This window comes from Saccopteryx bilineata, chromosome 1 (assembly GCF_036850765.1).
Source record: "Saccopteryx bilineata isolate mSacBil1 chromosome 1, mSacBil1_pri_phased_curated, whole genome shotgun sequence".
Classification (NCBI taxonomy): Eukaryota; Metazoa; Chordata; class Mammalia; order Chiroptera; family Emballonuridae; genus Saccopteryx; species Saccopteryx bilineata.
Window position 1 is genome coordinate 109901738 of NC_089490.1, and position 26637 is coordinate 109928374.

Consider the following 26637-nt stretch of genomic DNA (forward strand, 5'->3'; position numbering starts at 1 on the left):
ACAAACAAACAAAAATTATTAGTACTAAACAATGAGTTAAATAAAGTTGTAAGATAAGGAATGAGTACACAAAAATCAATTGCATTTCTGTACACTAATAACATACTATTATAAAAGGAAATTAAGAAAACAATTCCACTTACATTTGCATCTTCTTTTTTCAGAGACAGAGAGAGAGAGTCAGAGAGAGGGATAGATAGGGACAGACAGACAGAAATGCAGAGAGATGAGAAGCATCAATCATCAGGGTTTTTTTTTTTGTATTTTTCTGAAGTTGGAAACGGGGAGGCAGTCACACAGACTCCTGCATGAGCCCAACCGGGATCCACCCGGCACACCCACCAGGGGGCAATGCTCTGCCCATCTGGGGCGTCGCTCTGCTGCAACCAGAGCCACTCTAGTGCCTGAGGCAGAGGCCACAGAGCCATCCTCAATGCCCAGGCCAGTTTTGCTCCAATGGAGCCCTGGCTGCAGGAGGGGAAGAGAGAGACAGAGAGGAAGGAGAGGGGGAGGGGTGGAGAAGCAGATGGGCGCTTCTCCTGTGTGCCCTGGCCAGGAATTGAACCCGGGACTTCTGCATGCCAGGCCGATGCTCTACCACTGAGCCAACCTGCGAAGGCCAATCATCAGTTTTTTGTTGTGGCGCTTAGTTGTTCATTTATTGCTTTCTCATATGTGCTGTGACTGTGGGGCTACAGCAGACCGAGTAATCCCTTGCTCAAGCCAGTGACCTTGGGCTCAAGCTGTTGAGCCCTGTTCAAACCAGATGAGCCTGTGCTCAAGCTGGCACCCTCGGGGTCTTGAACCTGGGTCTTCCGCATCCCAGTCCGATGTTCTATCCACTGTGCCACCGCCTGGTCAGGCCAGTTGCATCAATTTTTTAAAAATTTCTTTTGATTTCTAAGTACAATTGCATTTACTTAGGAGTAAATTTAATCAATAAGAGGAAAGATTTACATGTTGAAAACTAAGACAATATGAAAAAATTTTAAGAAGTCACAAATAAATGAAAAGATGTTCTGTGATCTTGAGGAAGAGAAAATTGGAGGCACCACTCCTTCTGATTTCAATCTCTATTATAAAGTTATAACAAAACACTTTGATACTTGCATATAGGAACATAGAGTAATGAAACAAAATAGGGAGTCAAGAAATAAACCTATGCATACATGCTCAAGCAATTTTCAGCAAAGAATTCAAGAACATACAATGAGTATCTTCTTCAATGGTCTGGAAAAACTCTATAATCATATATGAAAGAATAACACAAGGTCGTATTTTATATCATACACAAAAATAAATTCAAAATGGATTAAACACTTGAACATACAAAACCATAAAACTCTTGAAAGAAAACATAAGGCTTAAACTAAGCAAATTGACATTGGTCTTGCAATAACTTTTTTATTGAATTTGACAGTGAAAGCAAAGGCAACAAAATAAAAAATAAATAAATGAAACTACATCAAACTAAAAAGCTTTTGTTTAATAACTTCATCATTTTCTTCCAGCTTCTCAATAACCCTCCCTCTGACAGCCATTAGTGTGTTCTCTGTATCTGAGTCTGTTTTGTTTGTAAGCTTATTTTGTTCATTAAATTCTACATATCAGTGAAATCATATAGTATATGTGTCCCTTTAACTGGCTTATTTCACTTAGCATAATACTCTACAGGTTCATCCATGCTGTCACAAAAGCAAGATTTTAATCTTTTTTTATGACTGAGTAGTATTCCATTGTGTAAATGTACCAAAGTTAAAAAAAAAACTCATACACACAGACAACAGTGTGGTGACTACCAGAGTAAAAGAAGGTGGGAAAGTAGAAGAAGAAAAATAGAAGATAAATGGTAACAAAAGAAGACTTGATTTGGGGTGTTTAACACACAATATAATATACAGATGAAGTATTATAGAATATACAATTGAAATCTATATAATTTAATTAACCAATGTCACTCCAATAAATTTAATAAAAAATTTAAAAATTCATGTGTAAGAAAAAGTTACTGCTCAGCAAAGGAAGCCATCAACAAAATAAAAAACTAACCTACCAAAATGGAGAAGATATTTGCAAACCACATATATGATAAGGAGTTAATATTCAAAATCTATAAGAAGTGCATACAATTCAGTAACATAAAAACAAATAAGCTTATTAAAAAATGGGAAAAAGATCCAGATAGACATTTTATTAAAAAAGAAATAAAAGTGGATAAGAGATTCATGAAAAGGTGTTCAGAATCACTAATCCTCAGGGAAATACAAATCAAAAGCACAATAATTTATCACCTCACAAAAAATAAGGCATAACAAATTCTTTTGAAGATGTGGGAAAAAGGGGAATCCTTGGTCAATGTTAGTAGGAATGCAAAATAGTACAATCATTATGGAAACCAGTATGGCAATTTTTTAAAAATTAAAAATACAACTACCATATCTTCCATCAACCCCACCTCTGAGTATATATCCAAAATAAATTAAAATAAGATATCAAAGTCACACCTGTACTCCAATGTTCATTATAGCTTCGCTCACTATAGCCAAGATATAAAGACAATATAAGGGTCTATTAACAAATGAATGGATAGAGAAATTGTGCTATATATAAATGTATAAAATGGCTTATTACTCAGCCCTGAAAAAAAATAAGCCTGTCATTTTAGTTTTTATGTTATTCTTTAAGTGTGACTTTTAAAAGCCCTGTGAACGCCCTGGCCGGTTGGCTCAGCGGTAGAACGTCGGCCTAGCGTGCGGAGGACTCGGGTTCGATTCCGGCCAGGGCACACAGGAGAAGCACCCATTTGCTTCTCCACCACTCTGCCGCTCCTTCCTCTCTGTCTCTCTCTTCCCCTCCCGCAGCCAAGGCTCCATTGGAGCAAAGATGGCCCGGGCGCTGGGGATGGCTCTGTGGCCTCTGCCTCAGGCGCTAGAGTGGCTCTGGTCGCAACATGGCGATGCCCAGGATGGGCAGAGCATCGCCCCCTGGTGGGCAGAGCGTTGCCCCATGGTGAGCGTGCCGGGTGGATCCCGGTCGGGCGCATGCGGGAGTCTGTCTGACTGTCTCTCCCTGTTTCCAGCTTCAGAAAAATGCAAAAAAAAAAAAAAAAAAAAAGCCCTGTGAAAAACTGCATTACTCATAACCTGTTTTAATTTGAGAAATATAATTTAAGTAAGAAATTTATGTGATAAAAATATCAGGCCTTAAATCTGTAATTCAATAACATGAACAGAAAACCAATACAAATAATTTTCTGTAAGTGATGATATATTTTTTCATTTGAAAAATGAGTTAGCAAAACTTATTTGGGGAGGTAAATGCTGAATTTTTTAAAGAAATAAGCTTAATTTTCATGCCATCAGTTTTTAGTTTTCTTTGCAAATAGAATAAAAATATATCAGGTTAATTATATCTATGACAGCATTAGAGAAAGAAATAATAATCTGACTAATATTTTTATATTTTTGAATTGGCTTAGTTTTCTAAATTAGTATAAAATAAGTTTAATAGTCACTACAAAAATTATGTTGTTGAAAAAGGAAAGATGACAACGGAGTAGGCAAATGTTCAAACTGCCACCCCTGGGACCAAATTGGATTACAACTTAATGTAAGAACAATCACATTAAAAAACCAATTTTGGAGAGATGACGTCAGAGTAATGGCGGGGTAGGAAGCGATACCGATAAATCTCCCCCAAAACTCAACAAGATCTTCAACCAGAAACAGAAAAACCTATCCTTGGAGCCTCCAGATGCTTCGCAATACACCCAAAGGTATGGTCGAGTGAAAAATTGGCTAAATATATAACCAAACTCCTAAGGAAATAGGGAGTAAGAAATGCTCCGCCTTCCTCACTAACCTAAACAGGGCGGCTTTCTCTGGTAACTATGAATATAGAAACTGAGGCGGAAACAAAGAAAGACAAGCGGAGCATCCATTTTACCCGGTCTCCTGGTCGGCGTGCGCGCAGTTAGTGGGCGAGAGATTTCTTCCTAAGCCCCAGAAGGGGGTGCCCGTGTTGCCCCATGGAGAGGCAGGGTCAGAGGCCTTTCTGTGGGCCGAGGTCAGAGTCTCTGGGCAGCCCCAGCGCCCTGGGAAAGCCACGCACGGGAGGGAGCGAGAACTAATTCCAACGGTGGAGATTTTCCGTGAGGTTGGGGGTTTCACTCAGAGGGACACGCGGCCGGCCTCATATCCTGGTTTGCGCGCAGATAGTGAATGAGAGATTCCTCTGAGTGCCTCGGCAGTGCGCGCCCATGTTATCGCACAGAGGGGCAGAGTCAGGGGCCTTTGTGTGGGCCAAAGCGGAATCTCGGGCCGCCCCAGTGCCTTGCAAAAGCCGCGCACGGGGACGGAGCGAGACTCAATTCCAACGCTGCAACTTTTCCCTGCGGTTGGGGGTTTCACTCAGAGCGTGAGACTGCTGGCTGGATATCCTGGTCGCAGACAGTGAGTGAGAGTTTCCTCCAAGCGCCCTGGAAGTGGGCGCCCGCCTGTGTTACCGGACAGAGTGGCAGAGCCAGAGGTCTTTGAGTGGGCGGAAAGCCCGCCTGATTATGCTAGCAGCTCTGATTGACTGAGCCTTACCCAGAGCCCTGTGCTGAGTGGAAATAGAGTGGGGAGTTGCCAGCTCTTTGAGCCTCTTACTATCCAGGCAGAGGCAGCAGCAACCCCATAGCTGGATTATCAGGCTACTAATTGAGGAAGGAAAGACTAGGAGAAAGGCTCCAGGAACACGGACTCTCTCACTGTCGGAGCCTATAAATGCTAATGAGCCTCGACTGCCAACGAGACTAAAGCACAATACATGACATTGCCATAGAGACTTATCAACTGCAAACCTCTACCTGAGCGTGCCAAAAAGGCAGAACCCGGGGTACAGAGTCACCGACCAGGAAGAGGGAGAGAAAAGAAAAAGCAAGAAGAACCTCTCAAAATCAAGAATAATCTGCAGACTTTATAACCTATCCCACTTTATTATATTTGTTCATTTGTTTCTCTTATCTTCATTCTTGATATTTTTTTTTCCTCCTCCAATTTGGCCGATTAACTCTCTGCCGGTCTTACTCTCTCCTCTCCTTGAACTACACTACCCATAAGTGTTACATCTCCCATTATCTTTCCTCTTCTCTTCCTTTCTCTCTATGAGGGTTGCACTTCAAAACCCTTAACTCTCTCTCTCTCCTTTCTTTTTTCTTCTTTTAGTGGTTCCCTCTTTTTTTCTCTCTCTCTCTTTCTTTTCTCCCTCTATATTAGTTTCTTCCTTTCTCCTTTACATCTCCTCTCATTCAAACCTCAATAACAAACAAATTATCTTATCTGGGACTCAAACTTATGTTTGTGGCATTTTGGGGGTTTTTTACTTCACCTTTTTAACTCACTAGCAGTGCTCCCATCCCTGGCTCTCCATTTTATCTAGTTCTTGTTCCACTAAATACAATAGTAATTTTTTAATTTGTCCCCCCTTTTTTCCGTTTTCCTCTTATTCCTCTCATCATAACTCTTAGACAACCAACACCTAAAAGCAAATCATTTTATTCTTGACCCAAATTTTTTCCTTATTTGCTTTTTGTGGGTCCATAAGCTCTTTTTTTTTTCTTTCTTTTTTTGCCCCTTTATTGCTTTTCCCCAATTCAGGCCCTCCATCACAGGCATTGTTTGTTATAATTCAGAGTTCACCACAAGATTTTTTCAAGAAAGAGGGGAGAGGAGAGGAAAAAAGGAGGGGGGGAATAATTTCATTTTTTTTTAAATTTTTATTTTATTTTATTTTTCTTTATTTCATTATTAATTTTTTTTAAAAAAACAACTCTTTTCGATTTTTTATTTTATTATTATTATTTTTATTTTTAACTTTTTATTCTTTATTAAATCTCATTAATACTATCAACAAAACCACCCTTAGATGCCATTAAGGAAGAGAAAATCAAATATCATGGATACAAAAGAAAGAGAGGTAACACAGCTAGATGAGGAAAAATCTATGGAGAAAAAATTTAATATATTGGAAACCTTGGAGCTAAATGACAGAGAATTCAAGATAGAAATGCTAAAAATCCTCCGAGATATACAAGAAAACACAGAAAGGCAATTTAGGGAGCTCAGAAAACAACTCAATGAACACAAAGAATATATGTCCAAGGAAATTGAAACTATAAAAACAAAGCAAACAGAGATGAAAAACTCAATTCACGAGCTGAAAAACGAAGTAACAAGCTTAGCTAATAGAACAGGTCAGATAAAAGAGAGGATTAGTGAAATAGAAGACAAGCAACTTGAGGCACAACAGAGAGAAGAAGAAAGAGACTCAAAAATTAAAAAAAATGAGATGGCCCTACAAGAATTATCTGACTCCATCAAAAAGAATAACATAAGAATAATAGGTATATCAGAGGGAGAAGAGAGAGAAAATGGAATGGAGAACATACTCAAACAAATAATAGATGAGAACTTCCCAAGTCTGTGGAAAGAACTAAAGCCTCAAGTTCAACAAGCAAACAGAACTCTGAGTTTTCTTAACCCCAACAAACCTACTCCAAGGCATATCATAATGAAATTGACACAAACCAACAGCAAAGAAAAAATTCTCAAGGCAGGCAGGGAAAAGAAGAATACAACATATAAAGGAAGGCCCATTAGATTATCATCAGATTTCTCAGCAGAAACTCTACAAGCTAGAAGAGAGTGGACCCCAATATTTAAAGTCCTGAAAGAGAGAAACTTTCAGCCACGAATACTATACCCATCAAAGCTATCCTTCAAACATGAAGGAGAAATAAAAACATTCACAGATACAGAAAAGATGAGGGAATTTATCATCAGAAAACCCCCACTCCAGGAATTACTAAAGGGGTTTCTCCAATCAGATACAAAGAACAAAAAAAAAAACAGAGCCACAAGTAAAAGCTCCAAGAAAAACACAATAAAACCAAACTTAAACTGTGACAACAACAAAAGGAAAGAGGGGGAGAAGATGGAGATTAACAGTAGCAAAGGACGATGGAGTGCAAAAGTACTCACAAAATAGTTCGCTACAATGAACAGGGTAGGGACCCTTTTCATTACTCAAAGGTAACCACCATTGAAAAAACCACCACAGAATGTAAAGTAGTACAACCATTATGGAAGAAAGTATGGTGGTTCCTCAAAAAACTGAAAATAGAACTACCTTATGACCCAGCAATCCCTCTACTGGGTATATATCCCCAAAACTCAGAAACATTGATACGTAAATACACATGCAGCCCCATGTTTATTGCAGCATTGTTCACAGTGGCCAGGACATGGAAACAACCAAAAAGCCCATCAATAGATGACTGGATAAAGAAGATGTGGCACATATACACTATGGAATACTACTCAGCCATAAGAAATGATGACATCAGAACATTTACAGCAAAATGGTGGGATCTTGATAACATGATACGAAGCGAAATAAGTAAATCAGAAAAAACCAGGAACTGTATTATTCCATACGTAGGTGGGACATAATAGTGAAACTAAGAGACATTGATAAGAGTGTGGTGGTTATGGGGGGAAGGGGGGAATGGGAGAGGGATAGGGTGTGGGGAGGGGCACAAAGAAAACAAGATAGAAGGTGACAGAGGACAATCTGACTTTGGGTGGTGGGTATGCAACATAATTGAATGACAAGATAACCTGGACTTGTTATCTTTGAATATATGTATCCTGATTTATTGATGTCACCCCATTAAAAAAATAAAATTATAAAAAGAAAAAAGAAAAAAAGAAAAAACCACCACAGAAGCACATGAGATAAAAAAGATAGCAACAGAGGAAAGATGTATGGAATACAACCAAATAAAAACAAAAGATAGAAAAACCAAAGAGAAGGATCAAACAAGACACAAAACTAACAGAAAGCAAGATATAAAATGGCAATAGGGAACTCACAAGTATCAATAATTACACTAAATGTAAACAGATTAAACTCACCAATAAAAAGGCACAGAGTAGCAGAATGGATTAAAAAAGAAAATCCAACTGTATGCTGCCTACAGGAAACTCATCTAAGTAACAAGGATAAAAACAAATTCAAAGTGAAAGGCTGGAAAACAATACTCCAAGCAAATAACATCCAAAAAAAAGCAGGTGTAGCAATACTCATATCAGATAATGCTGATTACAAGACAGGAAAAGTCCTCAGAGACAAAAATGGCCATTTCATAATGGCTAAGGGGACACTAAATCAAGAAGACATAACAATTCTTAATATATATGCACCAAACCAAGGATCACCAAAATATATAAGACAGCTACTTATTGACCTTAAAACAAAAACTGACAAAAACACAATCATACTTGGAGACCTCAATACACCGCTGATGGCTCTAGATCGGTCATCCAAACAGAGAATCAACAAAGACATAGTGGCCTTAAACAAAACACTAGAGAACCTGGATATGATAGACATCTACAGGATATTTCATCCCAAAGTGACTGAGTATACATTTTTCTCTAGTGTATATGGATCATTCTCAAGAATTGACCATATGTTGGGCCACAAAAACAACATCAGCAAATTCAGAAAAATTGAAGTTGTACCAAGCGTATTTTCTGATCATAAAGCCTTGAAACTAGAATTCAACTGCAAAAAAGAGGAAAAAAATCCCACAAAAATGTGGAAACTAAACAACATACTTTTAAAAAATGAATGGGTCAAAGAAGAAATAAGTGCAGAGATCAAAAGATATATACAGACTAATGAAAATGACAATACGATATATCAGAATCTATGGGATGCAGCAAAAGCAGTGATAAGAGGGAAGTTCATATCACTTCAGGCATATATGAACAAACAAGAGAGAGCCCAAGTGAACCACTTAACTTCCCACCTTAAGGAACTAGAAAAAGAAGAACAAAGACAACCCAAAACTAGCCAAAGAAAGGAGATAATAAAAATCAGAGCAGAAATAAATGAATTAGAGAACAGAAAAACTATAGAAAAAATTAATAGAACAAGGAGCTGGTTCTTTGAAAAGATCAACAAAATTGACAAGCCCTTGGCAAGACTTACCAAGGAAAAAAGAGAAAGAACTCATATAAACAAAATCCAAAATGAAAGAGGAGAAATCACCATGGATACCGTAGATATACAAAGAATTATTGTAGAATACTATGAAAAACTTTATGCCACTAAATTCAACAACCTAGAAGAAATGGATAAATTCCTAGAAAAATACAACCTTCCTTGACTGAGTCAAGAAGAAGCAGAAAGCCTAAACAGACCTATCAGTAGAGAAGAAATAGAAAAAACCATTAAAAATCTCCCCAAAAATAAAAGTCCAGGCCCTGTTGGCTATACCAGCGAATTTTATCAAACATTCAAAGAAGACTTGGTTCGTATTCTACTCAAAGTCTTCCAAAAAATTGAAGAAGAAGCAATACTTCCAAACACATTTTATGAGGCCAACATAACCCTCATACCAAAACCAGGCAAGGATGGCACAAAAAAAGAAAACTACAGACCAATATCTCTAATGAATACAGATGCTAAAATACTAAACAAAATACTAGCAAATCGAATACAACAACATATTAAAAAAATAATACATCATGATCAAGTGGGATTCATCCCAGAATCTCAAGGATGGTTCAACATACGTAAAACGGTTAACGTAATACACCATATCAACAAAACAAAGAACAAAAACCACATGATCTTATCAATAGACACAGAAAAGGCTTTTGATAAAATACAACACAATTTTATGTTTAAGACTTCAACAAAATGGGTATAGAAGGAAAATATCTCAACATGATAAAGGCCATATATGATAAACCATCAGCTAACATCATATTAAATGGCACTAAGCTGAAGGCTTTCCCCCTTAAATCAGGAACAAGACAGGGTTGTCCACTCTCTCCACTCTTATTTAATGTGGTACTAGAGGTTCTAGCCAGAGCAATCAGACAAGACAAAGAAATAAAAGGCATCCATATCGGAAAAGAAGAAGTAAAGGTATCACTTTTTGCAGATGATATGATCCTATACATTGAAAACCCCAAAGAATCCACAAAAAGACTACTAGAAACAATAAGCCAATACAGTAAGGTCGCAGGATACAAAATTAACATACAGAAGTCAATAGCCTCTCTATATGCCAACAATGAAACAACTGAGAAGGAACTCAATAGAATAATCCCCTTCACGATTGCAACCAAAAAAAATAAAATATTTAGGAATAAACATAACAAAGAATGTAAAGGACTTATATAATGAAAACTATAAACCATTTTTAAGGGAAATCGAAAAAGATATAATGAGATGGAAGAATATACCTTGTTCTTGGCTAGGAAGAATAAATATAATCAAGATGGCTATATTACCCAAAGCAATATACAAATTTAATGCAATTCTCATCAAACTTCCAATGACGTTTTTTAAAGAAATAGAGGAAAAAATCATCAGATGTATATGGAACTATAAAAAACCCCGAATAGCCAAAGCAATCCTAAAGAAAAGGAATGAAGCTGGGGGCATTACAATACCTGACTTCAAACTCTATTATAGGGCCACGACAATCAAAACAGCATGGTATTGGCAGAAATATAGACACTCAGACCAATGGAACAGAATAGAAAGTCCAGAAATAAAACCACATATATATAGTCAAATAATTTTTGATAAAGGGGCCAACAACACACAATGGAGAAAAGAAAGCCTCTTCAATAAATGGTGCTGGGAAAACTGGAAAGCCACATGCAAGAGAATGAAACTGGACTTCAGTTTGTCCCCCTGTACTAAAATTAACTCAAAATGGATCAAAGATCTGAACATAAGACCTGAAACAATTAAGTACATAGAAGAAGACATAGGTACTCAACTCATGGACCTGGGTTTTAAAGAGCATTTTATGAATTTGACTCCACAGGCAAGAGAAGTTAAGGCAAAAATTAATGAATGGGACTACATCAGACTAAGAAGTTTTTGCTCAGCAAGAGAAACTGATAACAAAATAAACAGAAAGCCAACTAAATGGGAAATGATATTTTAAAACAACAGCTCAGATAAGGGCCTAATATCCAAAATATACAAAGAACTCATAAAACTCAACAACAAACAAACAAACAATCCAATAAAAAAATGGGAAGAGGATATGAATAGACACTTCTCCCAGGAAGAAATACAAATGGCCAACAGATATATGAAAAGCTGCTCATCTTCTTTAGCTATTAGAGAAATGCAAATCAAAACGGCAATGAGATACCACCTCACACCTGTTCGATTAGCTGTTATTAGCAAGACAGGTAATAGCAAATTTTGGAGAGGCTGTGGAGAAAAAGGAACCCTCATACACTGTTGGTGGGAATGTAAAGTAGTACAACCATTATGGAAGAAAGTATGGTGGTTCCTCAAAAAACTGAAAATAGAACTACCTTATGACCCAGCAATCCCTCTACTGGGTATATACCCCCAAAACTCAGAAACATTGATACGTAAAGACACATGCAGCCCCATGTTCATTGCAGCATTGTTCACAGTGGCCAGGACATGGAAACAACCAAAAAGCCCATCAATAGATGACTGGATAAAGAAGATGTGGCACATATACACTATGGAATACTACTCAGCCATAAGAAATGATGACATCGGAACATTTACAGCAAAATGGTGGGATCTTGATAACATGATACGAAGCGAAATAAGTAAATCAGAAAAAAACAGGAACTGTATTATTCCATACGTAGGTGGGACATAATAGTGAAACTAAGAGACATTGATAAGAGTGTGGTGGTTACGGGGGGAGGGGGGAATGGGAGAGGGATAGGGTGTGGGGAGGGGCACAAAGAAAACAAGATAGAAGGTGACAGAGGACAATCTGACTTTGGGTGGAGGGTATGCAACATAATTGAATGACAAGATAACCTAGACTTGTTATCTTTGAATATATGTATCCTGATTTATTGATGTCACCCCATTAAAAAAATAAAATTATTAAAAAAAAAAGTATTTGATTCCATGACTAAATCAATGTAGTTTTCTACTATTTCTTAGGGATCAGGGTTTATTTTGTTTTTGAAAATGAAAGAATTGTGATTAAGTAAATAAATGACATGAAAGCCAAAAATTTTTTTTTGAGCCCCACACAATCCTTTAACCAGACTAGCCCAAAATGATCTGTTTCTGTGTTGGTGGAATTCATGATGCAGGTGTCGGAAACTCAGTCCTGTGCTAACTACAACTGTAAATTCAGGAATTAATGAAAAATGCTAGTCAAGGAATACTCTGAAAGGTGGAAAGCAAAAGGAAAAAGGGTTTGGTACTCCAGGATTAAGAAACAACACAGTTATAGTGTATTTTATATCCCCACCTAAGAAAAGAAAGTGACTTAGGCCTGATGCTTCCCAATACTCAACCTAGCAATAGGTGGTTTATGGATTCCTTTCCTTCTTTGAGTTGCTGAAAATATCCTGCCCAGCAACACCAGGCAAACCCAGGAGGGTGGTCCCAGTGCAACAGTTAACAAAAGCAATCACAGGAAGAGCTTCTTCTTCCCTATGAGAAACCAGGGTAGGTGGGTTGGAGGTGGGACCAGCAATGGGGATCTTATGACTAAAAGTAATGGATCCAGCAGGCTGTTTATCTCTGAGGGCATGAGAGTCATATCCCCAGTGAAAGACAGATATTGAATAGAATGGATTTAAAAATGCCACATTTACATAACTCAGCAATGAAAATTAACAAACTGTAGATAAATGCAAGAGATGAAATGTAGCACTATCATATGGGAGTTAAAAGAGACAAGAAGAAAAATGAATACTTTACTATTTCATTTATATAAGGTACTAAAACAGAGTCTATAATTTTAAAAGTCAGCACAGTGGTAAGTGATGAGGGAGAAGTGATGAGAGAATACACGGGAGCAGGGCTGAGGAGTCTGCAAATTCTGTGACCTGATTTGTAAGTACACATTCCCATTCTCCTTGTACTCAGTCTGCTCAATTATAATATATTTAGTGTCCCTGATATAGAGTAAAACTAAATAACAAAGTTTATTTTAGAAACTAAGCATTTATAGAAAGTTTTCTATGAAATGCAAGACTGAAAGTTAGCAAATGTTCATTAGTGATATAAAAATATAAAATATTATAAAGTTAAACAATGAATATTACATATATTGATATTTAAAATAGCAAGAAATATATACAAATATATGGATGAATTACACAAATATAATATTGACTGAAACAAGCCTGTAATAATGTATGAAATGTTTAATATCTCACCATTTCTTCTTCATTCAGGGGTCCCCAAACTTTTTACACAGGGGGCCAGTTCACTGTCCCTCAGACCATTGGAGGGCCACCATATACAGTTCTCCTCTCACTGAAGGGGCGGATAAATGGCCTCAGGGGGCCTGACCGTAGCATGGGGACACCTGCAGGCTAGAGTTCTTAGAAGCACAGACCGTCAAACTTTCCTTCCATGTTTTTTGTCAGGTAGCAATGTAATAGCAATTATTGGAATAACCACTCTGGTGAACAACAACCACAATAATATGCTAAAAAAAAATTATAGATATTTAACCAAATATAATTTGAATTAAAATATTAAATATGTGCATAAATATATACAGATATGTGTACTATGTCTACATTTCCTGGGCAGATACATATAAAGCAAAAAATACTACACACTCAAGGAAAAGAGTTACCTCTCTTTCCTATTTTATGTGCTCATGTAAAGAAAACACACAAACTAAAATATTAAATCTCCAGTGTACTGGAAGTCAATGAATAGAATCACTTTTTTTTAGAATAACAATGATATTTGTCTCATCATATAGACCAGTAGGAATTTTGAGCCACTGGGCAACAATGGGTATGTTGATTATAAATGAACGCTTCTTCATATTGTTAGATAACAAGGAGCCTTCTCCTATAACCAATATTTTTGAACATTTATTGCCAAATTTTATAATTTATGTTCTCCTCCACAAACATATTACATTTTTGCTTTCCCAAAAACAACAACAAAAAAGTGTACTAATAACAAAACTTTGAAATCATAATGTACCTTTCTTGTTATTGGGGGTGAACGACTCTGGTCCAGTATTACAGTAGCTTGAAAAACTTGCAGTGATTCTTATTATAGAAATTAACATTAATATAAATAAATAATAATAATCTTAGTTTTGTTTTTTTAGTTTGAAATTTGATATACTGTTTAGGAGCAGAAAATATGGATTAAATTGATTTTATCAAGAAAAATCCATAAAAAAATAAACATTTGGGAGAATATTTCAAAAGACCATAATATCACACTTCACTATAATTACAATATTGGTTTAAACAAAAAATAATTTGCATTTCTCAATAAGGTCTTTTAGATTTCTAAAGTATGTCTTTGAGTTATGAAACTAGAATATATAAATATATGTAACATACTCTCTACAATCATTCTGTTATTTATGCATTTGACTAATTCAGAAAAACATTCCATGATTATCTAAATACTACTTTAAAATGAGAGTTCTATTCCATAATATTATGAAATTTTAGAGGCATTAAGATTCATTAAAGTAAGAAGTTCCCTTTAAATCTTTTAAAAACTTAAAGGAAATAAAATATAACACTCTTACTATACTCTACATCAAGACAAAGCAGAGGACTCCTAGCATCTCAGCAATGAGCTTCTCTGGAGGAGATGATGAAAGGAAACATTCTTTTGACAGTTTACATACAAGAGAACCTACATGCACAGTGACTCGTATACATAATCTTGAACTCCAAATCCATATCTACTACTACTGTAATCTTCTTTTCAAAAATACACTATTGTATTTTTAGAAATATAATGCCACATGAGCTGTTGGTCATAGACTATACCTTATAACAATGCCTGAAAGAAATTAGTCTTCAGATTTCATGTTAGAATATGGTATTCCAACTTTAAGCTAGGATCCTCATGAATAAAAACATGAGCCAATTCACTACTTTTTCCCCCAAACCTCTGCACGCCAACTGTCCTTCTTAGAACAGTTATACGGTGTGTGTATTGAATGTATCACTTTTGCAGTGGTCATTTTTGTCATTCCATTGAAGATCTTGAGAAGTATTTGAAAGTTTATTGCCACATAGGATATTTGCAGTTTAGGTAATAATAACGGAGCTTTTTACGCTCTTACCTTTCACTTGCTGTCTTCTTGAGTACTTAGCCAGATTTAGTTCAGAGTAGTTTTCTTGTTCTATATCCATCTCTGCAGCTGAGTAATATCAGGAATGATTCTTACGATTACAGGACTTGTATAGTAGTAAATACATGATGTGAATAATTACAAGATCCATAGGATAATTGATGTGGGTGGAGTGTGAGATAAGTAGGACTCACTTTACATGTAATCAATGTAAAGCTTATTCTAATTTGCTTAGAGATTTAAAATAATGTTTAATGTTAGAATAATATTCCCTAAAATGATATTCTGTGTTTGACATGATATTCTTTGAAGCAATCAAAAGTAATGAGTAGGTGAGAAATAAGAAGTTCAGAATAATAATATCTTTATTAAAGTCAGAGTCCACTGAAACATTTATTTTATTTTATTTTTTTACAAGTTTTTTTTTAAATTTTATTTAGTCATTTTTAGAGAGGAAGAGAGAAAGACAGAGAGAGAGAAGGGGAGAGGAACTGGAAGCATCAACTCCCATATGTCCCTTGACAAGGCAAGCCCAGGGTTTCGAACTGGCGACCTCAGCATTTCCAGGTTGATGATTTATCCAGTGCGCCACCACAGGTCAGGTCTCCACTGAAACATTTTAACATTGTTATGATAACTGTAAAAATTAAAGTGCTGTACAGAAAAAAAAAGTGATGCACTAATTTTTATGATGATTTTTAAATCCACTAATGGTTAAAGGTCAAATGTTCTAAACTTGGGGGCATAACAGTGTTAGCCATACATAGTAATTTCCTGCAATAAATTAATTTTATTTTAGTCACTTGCACTTATTTATTAAAAGACCAGATAAAATGGGATCAAATAATATTTTATCTTGAGTGATTGTTGGATTCTGAGAAATCTTTAAATTTTAATAGAATATTTTTTTTTTATTTAATTTTATTTTTTTTAATGGGGTGACATCAATAAATCAGGTTACATATATTCAAAGGTCAACAAGTCCAGGTTATCTTGTCTTTCAATTATGTTGCATACCCATCACCCAAAGTCAGATTGTCCTCTGTCACCTTCTATCTAGTTTTCTTTGTGCCCCTCCCCCTCCCCCTTTCCCTCTCCCTTTCTCCCCTCCCCCCGTAACCACCACACTCTTATCAATGTCTCTTAGTTTCACTATTATGTCCCACCTACATATGGAATAATGCAGTTCCTGTTTTTTTCTGATTTACTTATTTCACTTCGTATAATGTTATAAGATCCCACCATTTTGCTGTAAATGTTCCGATGTCATCATTTCTTATGGCTGAGTAGTATTCCATAGTGTATATGTGCCACATCTTCTTTATCCAGTCATCTATTGATGGGCTTTTTTGGTTGTTTCCATGTCCTGGTCACTGTGAACAATGCTGCAATAAACATGGGGCTGCATGTGTCTTTACATATCAATGTTTCTGAGGTTTTAGGGTATATACCCAGTAGAGGGATTGCTGGGTCATAAGGTAGTTCTATTTTCAGTTTTTTGAGGAACCACCATACTTTCTTCCATAATGGTTGTACTACTTTACATTCCCACCAACAGTGGATGAGGGTTCCTTTTTCTCCACAGCCTCTCCAACATTTGCTATTACCTGTCTTGTTAATAATAGCTAATCTAACAGGTGTGAGGTGGTATCTCATTGCAGTTTTGATTTGCATTTCTCTAATAACTAACGAAGATGAGCATCTTTTCATATATCTGTTGGCCATTTGTACTTCCTCCTGGGAGAAGTGTCTGTTCATGTCCTCGTCCCATTTTTTTATTGGATTGTTTGTTTGTTTGTTGTTAAGTTTTATGAGTTCTTTGTAAATTTTGGATATTAGGCCCTTATCTGAGCTGTTGTTTGAAAATATCATTTCCCATTTAGTTGGCTTTCTGTTTATTTTGTTATCAGTTTCTCTAGCTGAGCAAAAACTTCTTAGTCTGATGTAGTCCCATTCATTAATTTTTGCCTTCACTTCTCTTGCCATTGGAGTCAAATTCATAAAATGCTCTTTAAAACCCAGGTCCATGAGTTGAGTACCTATGTCTTCTTCTATGTACTTAATTGTTTCAGGTCTTATGTTTATAATTTTATTTTTTTTTTAATGGGGTGACATCAATAAATCAGGATACATATATTCAAAGATAACAAGTCCAGGTTATCTTGTCGTTCAATTATGTTGCATACCCACCACCCAAAGTCAGATTGTCCTCCGTCACCCTCTATCTTGTTCTCTCTGTGCCCCTCCCCCTCCCCCTTTCCCTCCCCCATTCCCCCTCCCCCCTGTAACCACCACACTCTTATCAATGTCTCTTAGTTTCACTATTATGTCCCACCTACGTATGGAATAATACAGTTCCTGTTTTTTTTCTGATTTACTTATTTCGCTTCGTATCATGTTATCAAGATCCCACCATTTTGCTGTAAATGTTCCGATGTCATCATTTCTTATGGCTGAGTAGTATTCCATAGTGTATATGTGCCACATCTTCTTTATCCAGTCATCTATTGATGGGCTTTTTGGTTGTTTCCATGTCCTGGCCACTGTGAACAATGCTGCAATAAACATGGGGCTGCATGTGTCTTTACGTATCAATGTTTCTGAGTTTTGGGGATATATACCCAGTAGAGGAATTGCTGGGTCATAAGGTAGTTCTATTTTCAGTTTTTTGAGGAACCACCATACTTTCTTCCATAATGGTTGTACTACTTTACATTCCCACCAACAGTGTATGAGGGTTCCTTTTTCTCCACAGCCTCTCCAACATTTGCTATTACCTGACTTGCTAATGACAGCTAATCGAACAGGTGTGAGGTGGTATCTCATTGCCGTTTTGATTTGCATTTCTCTACTAGCTAAAGAAGATGAGCATCTTTTCATATATCTGTTGGCCATTTGTATTTCTTCCTGGGAGAAGTGTCTATTCATATCCTCTTCCCATTTTTTTATTGGATTGTTTGTTTGTTTGTTGAGTTTTATGAGTTCTTTGTATATTTTGGATATTAAGCCCTTATCTGAGCTGTTGTTTTAAAATATCATTTCCCATTTAGTTGGCTTTCTGTTTATTTTGTTATCAGTTTCTCTTGCTGAGCAAAAACTTCTTAGTCTGATGTAGTCCCATTCATTAATTTTTGCCTTCACTTCTCTTGCCATTGGAGTCAAATTCATAAAATGCTCTTTAAAACCCAGGTCCATGAGTTGAGTACCTATGTCTTCTTCTATGTACTTAATTGTTTCAGGTCTTATGTTTAGATCTTTGATCCATTTTGAGTTAATTTTTGTACAGGGGGAGAGACTGTAGTCCAGTTTCATTCTTTTGCATGTGGCTTCCCAGTTTTCCCAGCACCATTTATTGAAGAGGCTTTCTTTTCTTCATTGTGTGTTGTTGGCCCCTTTATCAAAAATTATTTGACTATATATATGTGGCTTTATTTCTGGACTTTCTATTCTGTTCCATTGGTCTGAGTGTCTATTTTTCTGCCAATACCATGCTGTTTTGATTGTCGTGGCCCTATAATAGAGTTTGAAGTCAGGTATTGTAATGCCCCCAGCTTCATTCTTTTTCTTTAGGATTGCTTTGGCTATTCGGGGTTTTTTATAGTTCCATATAAATCTGATGATTTTTTGCTCTATTTTTTAAAAAATGTCATTGGATTTTGATGGGAATTGCATTAAATTTGTATATTGCTTTGGGTAATATAGCCATCTTTATTATATTTATTCTTCCTAACCAAGAACAAGGAATTATCTTCCATCTCATTATATCTTTCTTGATTTCCCTTAACAATGGTTTATATTTTTCATTATATAAGTCCTTTACATTCTTTGTTATGTTTATTCCTAAGTATTTTATTTTTTTTTGTTGCAATTGTGAAGGGGATTATTCTTTTGAGTTCGTTCTCAGTTGTTTCATTGTTGGCATATAGAAAGGCTATTGACTTCTATATGTTAATTTTGTATCCTGCGACCTTACTGTATTGGCTTATTGTTTCTAGTAGTCGTTTTGTGGATTCTTTGGGGTTTTCGATGTATAGGATCATATCATCTGCAAAAAGTGATATCTTTACTTCTTCTTTTCCGATATGGATGCCTTTTATTTCTTTGTCTTGTCTGATTGCTCTGGCTAGAACCTCTAGTACCACATTAAATAACAGGGGAGAGAGTGGACACCCCTGTCTTCTTCCTGATTTAAGGGGGAAAGCCTTCAGTTTAGTGCCATTTAATATATGATGTTAGCTGATGGTTTATCATATATGGCCTTTATCATGTTGAGGTATTTTCCTTCTATACCCATTTTGTTGAGAGTCTTAAACATAAAATTGTGTTGTATTTTATAGAAAGCCTTTTCTGCGTCTATTGATAAGATCATGTGGTTTTTGTTCTTTGTTTTGTTGATATGGTGTATTACGTTAACCGTTTTACAGATGTTGAACCATCCTTGAGATTCTGGGATGAATCCCACTTGATCATGATGTATTATTTTTTTAATATGTTGTTGTATTCGATTTGCTAGTATTTTGTTTAGTATTTTAGCATCTGTATTCATTAGAGATATTGGTCTGTAGTTTTCTTTCTTTATGCCATCCTTGCCTGGTTTTGGTATGAGGGTTATGTTGGCCTCATAAAATGTGTTTGGAAGTATTGCTTCTTCTTCAATTTTTTGGAAGACTGAGTAGAATAGGAACCAAATCTTCTTTGAATTTTGATAAAATTCGCTGGTATAGCCGTCAGGGCCTGGACTTTTATTTTTGGGGAGGCTTTTAATGGTTTTTTCTATTTCTGCTCTACTGATAGGTCTGTTTAGGCTTTCTGCTTCTTCTTGACTCAGTCTAGGAAGGTTGTATTGTTCTAGGAATTTATCCATTTCTTCTAGGTTGTTGAATTTAATGGCATAAAGTTTTTCATAGTATTCTACAATAATTCTTTGTATATCTACGGTGTCCGTGGTGATTTCTCCTCTTTCATTTTGGATTTTGTTTATATGAGTTCTTTCTCTTTTTTCCTTGGTAAGTCTTGCCAAGGGCTTGTCAATTTTGTTGATCTTTTCAAAGAACCAGCTCCTTGTTCTATTAATTTTTTCTATAGTTTTACTGTTCTCTAATTCATTTATTTCTGCTCTGATTTTTATTATCTCTTTTCTTTGGCTGGTTTTGGGTTGTCTTTGTTCTTCTTTTTCTAGTTCCTTAAGGTGTGAAGTTAAGTGGTTCACTTGGGCTCTCTCTTGTTTGTTCATATATGCCTGAAGTGATATGAACTTCCCTCTTATCACTGCTTTTGCTGCATCCCATAGATTCTGATATGTCATATTGTCATTTTCATTAATCTGTATATATCTTTTGATCTCTGCACTTATTTCTTCTTTGACCTATTCATTTTTTAAAAGTTTGTTGTTTAGTTTCCACATTTTTGTGGGATTTTTTTCCTCCTTTTTGCAGTTGAATTCTAGTTTCAAGGCTTTATGATCAGAAAATATACTTGGTACAACTTCAATTTTTCTGAATTTGCTGATGTTGTTTTTGTGGCCCAACATATGGTCAATTCTTGAGAATGATCCATGTACACTGGAAAAAAATGTATACTCAGTCACTTTGGGATGACATGTCCTGTAGATGTCTATCATATCCAGGTGCTCTAGTGTTTTGTTTAAGGCCACTATGTCTTTGTTGATTCTCTGTTTGGATGACCGATCTAGAGCCATCAGCGGTGTATTGAGGTCTCCAAGTATGATTGTATTTTTGTCAGTTTTTGTTTTAAGGTCAATAAGTAGCTGTCTTATATATTTTGGTGCTCCTTGGTTTGGTGCATATATATTAAGAATTGTTTTTTCTTCTTGATTCAGTGTCCCCTTAGCCATTATGAAGTGGCCATTTTTGTCTGTGAGTACTTTTATTGTCTTGTAGTCAGCATTATTCGATACGAGTATTGGTACGCCTGCTTTTTTTTGGATGTTATTTGCTTGGAGTATTGTTTTCCAGCCTTTCACTTTGAATTTGTTTTTATCCTTGTTACTTAGATGAGTTTCCTGTAGGCAGTATACAGTTGGATTTTCTTTTTTAATCCATTCTGCTACTCTGTGTCTTTTTATTGGTGAGTTTAATCCGTTTACATTTAGTGTAATTATTGACACTTGTGAGTTCCCTATTGCCATTTTATATCTTGCTATCTGTAAGTTTTGTGTCTTATTTGATCCTTCTCTTTCATTTTTCTATCTTTTGTTTTTATTTGGTTGTGTTCCATACATCTTTCCTCTGTTGCTATCTTTTTTATCACATGTGCTTCTGTGGTGTTTTTTTCAATGGTGGTTACCTTTAAGTAATGAAAAGGGTTCCTACCCTGTTCATTGTAGTGACTATTTTGTGAGTACTTTTGCACTCCATCGTCCTTTGCTACTGTTAATCTCCATCCTCTCCCCCCTTTCTTTTTGTTGTTGTCACAGTTTAAATTTGGTTTTATTGTGTTCTTCTTGGAGATTTCACTTGTGGCTTCATTTTTTTTTGTTCTTTGTATCTGATTGGAGAACCCCCTTTAGCAATTTCTGGAGTGGGGTTTTTTTTATGATAAATTCCCTCATCTTTTCTGTATCTGTGAATGTTTTTATTTCTCCTTCATATTTGAAGGATAGCTTTGATGGTTATAGTATTCGTGGCTGAAAGTTCTTCTCTTTCAGGACTTTAAATATTGGGGTCCACTCTTCTAGCTTGTAGAGTTTCTGCTGAGAAATCTGATGATAATCTAATGGGCCTTCCTTTATATGTTGTATTCTTCTTTTCCCTGGCTGCCTTGAGAATTTTTTCTTTGCCGTTGGTTTGTGCCAATTTCATTATGATGTGCCTTGGAGTAGGTTTGTTGGGGTTAATAAAACTCGGAGTTCTGTGTGCTTCATGAATTTGAGGCTTTAGTTCTTTCCACAGGCTAGAGAAGTTCTCATCTATTATTTGTTTGAGTATGTTCTCCATTCCATTTTCTCTCTCTTCTCCCTCTGATATACCTATTATTCTTATGTTATTCTTTCTGATGGAGTCAGACAATTCTTGTAGGGCTATCTCATTTTTTTTTAATTTCTGGGTCTCTGTCTTCCTCTCTCTGTTGTGCCTCAAGTTGCTTGTCTTCTATTTCACTAATCCTCTCTTCTATCTGGTCTGTTCTATTAGCCAAGCTTGTTACCTCGTTTTTCAGCTTGTGAATTGAGTTTTTCATCTCTGTTTGATTTGTTTTTATAGTTTCAATTTCCTTGGACATATATTCTTTGTGTTCATTGAGTTGTTTTCTGAGCTCCCTAAATTGCCTTTCTGTGTTTTCTTGTATATCTCGGAGGATTTTTAGGATTTCTATCTTGAATTCTCTGTCATTTAGCTCCAAGGTTTCCAATATATTAAATTTTTTCTCCATCGATTTTTCCTCATCTATCTGTGTTACCTCTCTTTCTTTTGTATCCATGATATTCGATTTTCTCTTCCTTAATGGCATCCGAGGGTGATTTTGTTGATAGTATTAATGAGATTTAATAAAAAATAAAAAGTTAAAAAAACAAAAAATCAAAAAAGTTGTTTTTTTTAAAAAAAATTAATAATGAAATAAAGAAAAATAAAATAAAATAAAAATTTAAAAAAGGAAATTATTCCCCCCTCCTTTTTTCCTCTCCTCTCCTCTCCCCTCTTTCTTGAGAAAATCTTGTGGTGAACTGTGAATTATATTGTATTTAATAGAACAAACAATGCCTGTAATGGAGAGCCTGAATTGGGGAAAAGTAATAAAGGGGCAAGAAAAAAATAATAAAAAAAATAAAAAATAAAAAAGGGGGGGTATGGACCCACAAAAAGCAAATAATGTAAAAATTTGGATCAAGAATAAAATGATTTGCATTTAGGTGTTGGTTGACTAAGAGTTATGATGAGAGGAGTAAGAGGGAAACAGGAAAATGGGTGGACCAATTAAAAAATTACTATTTTATTTAGTGGAACAAGAGCTTGATAAAATGGAGAGCCAGGGATGGGAGCACTGCTAGTGAGTTAAAAAGGTGAAGTAAAAAAACCCCAAAATTCCACAAACATTAGTTTGAGTCCCAGATAAAATAATTTGTTTGTTATTGAGGTTTGAATGAGAGGAGACGTAAAGGAGAAAGGAAGAAACTATTATAGAGGGAGAAAAGAAAGAGAGAGAGAGAAAAAATAGAGGGAACCACTAAAAGAAGAAAAAAAAAGAGGAGAGAGAGAGAGAGAGAGAGAGAGAGAGAGAGAGTTAAGGGTTTTGGAGTGCAACCCTCATAGAGAGAAAGGAAGAGGAAAGAAAAGATAATGGGAGATGTAACACTTATGGGTAATGTAGTTCAAGGAGAGGAGAGAGTAAGACCGGCAGAGAGTTAAACGACCAAATTGGAGGAGGAAAAAAAGAAAAAAGAAAAAAAATCAAGGATAAAGATAAGAGAAACAAACGAACAAATATAATAAAATGGGATAGGTTATAAAGTCTGCGGATTATTCTGATTTTGAAAGGTTATCTTCTTGCTTTTTCTTTTCTCTCCCTCTTCCTGGTCAGTGACTCTGTACCCCGGGTTCTGCCCCTTTGGCACGCTCAGGTAGAGGTTTGCAGTTGATAAGTCTCTATGGCGATGTCATGTATTGTGCTTCAGTCTCGTTGGCAGTCGAGGCTCATTAGCATTTATAGGCTCCAACAGTGAGAGAGTCCGTGTTCATGGAGCCTCTCTCCTAGTCTTTTTTTCCTGAATTAGTAGCCTGATAATCCAGCTATGGGGTTGCTGCTGCCTCTGCCTGAATAGTAAGAGGCTCAAAGAGCTGGCAACTCCCCACTCTATTCCCACTCAGCACAGGGCTCTGGGTAAGGCTCAGTCAGTCAGAGCCGCTAGCATAATCAGCCGGGGCTTCCACCTACTCAAAGACCTCTGGCTCTGCCACTCTGTCCGGTAACATGGGCAGGCACCCACTCCCGGGGCGCTTGGAGGAAACTCTTGTTCACTATCTGCGTGCGCAGACCAGGATGTTTGACCGGAAGTCTCGCCCTCTGAGTGAACCCCCCCGCCCGCACTGAAAAGTTCCAGTGTTGGAATTGGCTCTCGCTCCATCCCCGTGTGTGGCTTTTTCAAGGCGCTGGGGCGGCCTGAGACTCTGCCCTCGGCCCACATAAAGGGCCCCGACTCTGCCCCTCCGTGGGACAACACGAGCTCCCACTCCTGAGGTGCTGGGAGGAGTCTCCTGCCCACTCTCCATGTGCGCAGACCAGTATGTGAGGCCGGAGTCTTGCCCTCTGAGTGAAACCTCCTGCCCACACTGAAAAGTTCCAGTGTTGGAATTAGCTCTCGCTCCCTCCCCGTGTGCGGCTCTCCCAGGGTGCTGGGGCGGCCCGGAGGCTTTCAGCCCACACAAAAGCCTCTGACTCTGCCTCTCTGTGGAGTAACACGGGCGCACCCTCCCGGGGCTTTGGAAGGAATCTCTCGCCCACTATGCGCCGACCAGGGGATCAGGTAAAATGGCTGCCCAGCCTGTCTTTCTTTGTCTGGGTTTGGTGCGAATGTTAGCTGTATTGCCCGGGTTATCACAGGAACAGTTTTCCCTCGGCTTGGATATCCGTGCCACAGCCAGGTTCGGCCGTTTGTGCCGTGGCCTGGAACAATTCACCCCCTTTGCCCTCCTTAGTTTCTATATGCTCAGTTTCCAGTGATAACTGCCTTGTTTAGGTTAGTGAGGAAGGCGGAGCATTTCTTACTCCCTATTTCCTTCGGGGTTTGGTTATATATTTAGCCAATTTTTCGCTCGATCATACCTTTGGGTGTATTGCGAAACATCTGGAGGTTCCAAGGATAGGTTTTTCTGTTTCTGGTTGAAGATCTTGTTGAGGTTTGGGGGAGATTTATCAGTATCGCTTCCTACCCCACCATTACTCTGACGTCATTCCATTTCATGAGTTTTAAGAACATATAACTTTAATGCTGTATATCTGATGCTAATATAAAATGATATTGAATATCCACTGTAAAAAAGAACTTTTATAATATGATTTTTTATCATTTTCTTTTCCAAATGAGAAGAGGGGAAATAGATTCCAAATCATGCTCTGACAGGGATCCATCTGGGGCCAATGCTCTACTCATCTGGGACCATGCTTGCAACTGAGCTATTTTTAGCACCTGAGGCAGAGGCTCCATAAAACCATCCTCAGAACCCAGATTGATGTGCTCGAACCAATTGAGCCATGGTTGTGGTAAGAAAAGAAAGAGAAAGAAATAAAATAAGTATTTCTGATGTAAACCAAGAAACATTAAAATATAAGATTTAAGGAAGTAATAAATGATGCATGAAAACATTTTGAACAAAGTATTGAGGAGTTAGGAGTACCATCTGTCAAAGGGAATTGCAATTTCATTGGGATACATTTGGCATGTTATATTTAGATAAAGATACTAAGTTGGTGTGAAAACCAGCAATGTTGACAAATTTGCTCCTAACTATCACAAAATATCTGTCTTTCTTATTGTTCCAAGAAGATTCTTCATCTCCCATATCTTGCTTATTATTTCTCTTTTTGCTACTTATGCTGAATATCTGTAAAGGGTAGAGAGGTTCAGTCACTGTGATGCTGCTTGTCAGAGTCATTTTCCATCAGAGACACAACTGTTGAGATGAACAAGGATTTAAAATATATACACAAGTCACCATTTCCCCAACACTGTCCCAAAAAGTCTGATTATTTTTGAATGAAAATACTGGCTTTGATTTATTAGTTACCCATTCAGACTTATCCTTCTGATCATTTAGTTTAGTGACTTCTCCTCAGAAGTATGATGATATCTATCTCTCCATAATGATAACTGGTACTTTAAATTTGAGAAATATGTTTTCTATCATGATATAATACTTCCATTGATTTGTTAAGTAATTTAGTTAAAATACAAATTGAATTTGTATTTTATTGAAATTATGTAAGGAGCAATGTGGCTATACAAAGTATATGGGTATTTTATATTTTGGCTTCTAGAATTTCCGTAACTCATACATATGGTCATAACTGCTAATATGCTACTCTTCTCCACATGATCCCATGGCTGTTGTTATAGTTTAGATGATGTTTTTGGTGAACATACATTTATTCCCTCTGACAGTTCAGAGAAAAGTACACTTTGAAGACAATAAGGTTGGCTATGTGTCCTGTTTTGAAAATATAATGTAATTGTGAAAGTAACAGTTTATGAGTTTTGAGCAAAAGCATCGAGAAACACATTTTTGCTAGACCCTCTGAGAGTGGATAATCACTGCAATGAGAAAGTCATTTGCCAGCTAGCCCACTGTTTAAAGAACAAAATATATGGAAAAGACCTTAACTGAATCTGTGGTTTGCAGCTAAGCACACATTTGCCAGCTTTTTCAACTGAAAGTCAACCAAACGCAAAAGGGAATGAGAAATAATTGAATGAAATAAATGTTTGTTCTTAAATGTCAATGTAACTGCTGTTTGAAACTCAA

At 36.7% G+C, this 26637-nt stretch overlaps 1 pseudogene; it reads left to right on the forward strand.

Annotated features, from left to right (window-relative positions):
* The window catches only part of LOC136319287 (large ribosomal subunit protein eL29-like), a 36764-nt pseudogene that overhangs the window by 8763 nt on the left and 1364 nt on the right, over window positions 1-26637 (forward strand).